The sequence below is a fragment of the Xyrauchen texanus genome, chromosome 19 (assembly GCF_025860055.1).
Source record: "Xyrauchen texanus isolate HMW12.3.18 chromosome 19, RBS_HiC_50CHRs, whole genome shotgun sequence".
NCBI lineage: Eukaryota > Metazoa > Chordata > Actinopteri > Cypriniformes > Catostomidae > Xyrauchen > Xyrauchen texanus.
In genome coordinates this window covers 11430137-11431227 of record NC_068294.1, presented here as the reverse complement: position 1 = coordinate 11431227, position 1091 = coordinate 11430137, and positions in this window count along the sequence as shown.

The window sequence follows — 1091 nt, the reverse complement described above, 5'->3', positions numbered from 1 at the left end:
AAATGAGATGACAATATGTAATAGACGAGACCTTTGGCTTGTGCATCACTCACAATTATGGTCCCTCGGTTGTAAATGTAAATCATTAATATCGCAGGGGAGAAAAGGCTGCGTGCTTGATGCTTTCTTCTCGCCCTGTAGACACATGACCAAGCTGCTTAGTGGCACCACGAAAGTAGATTCTAAAACAGTGTTCAGAGAATGGTTTATGTAATCTAGGTAGGCAAACAAATGTCTCAACAAATTATGTCAAAATGAATCAAACCCATTCACAGATTGATTCAACAACTGCTGAGATTTAAGATTAATAGGGACTAAAATAGGAAAAGGGGAAATGACATGGAAAGAACTAAGGAAATAGAAAACAATCAAAGTTTAAACAAATAAAGTTAATTACACCTGATATTATGAGATCAGAAAATCAATCGAGAAAACAAAGGACAAAGACTTCTACTTTCTACTATAGAACCATGTGTCCTGCATTTCATAATAGTTCAAGAGTTTCTTTTCTGACATCACCCCAGTGAGGTGGACATAATGTGGAGGGAGAGATTCCATAGAGCAAATGAATTCTTTTGCCATTCAAAATCCCACCTACCCTCGGCTCGACTCTAATGAGCTCTTACACATTAAGTCCACTTCCACCCAAAGGCCTTCATAATTAATGAGGGACAAAGGATTTTGCTGCCCTGGGGTGAATCTTTACTGCCACCAAACAAAAATAATGGTTGAATTTCATCCTGAGACAGAAAGAACTCATGTTTGTTTGTCTAGAATTGTTTGGTGTGTACTACAACGACCATGCTGTGGGATGAGGGATCAAACTAAACCCACCGCACACCTAAAGATCAACTAATCCCATTATAAATACTGTTAAGCAGCTATAAAAGCACGATGTACTCTGTTTTGACTTTATATTATTAAAGACTTGCCAAGGGCTGGACTGGGAAGAGAAATTAGCCTGGGATTTTACATGGCAACTGGCCCAACTGTTGAGGTTCACTGTCCTTGTTACGGCCCATTCGGCACGTTTCGCGGCCGACCCACTGGCCCGCTCGGTTCTCCCTATGGCCAGTCCGCCCCTGATCGAC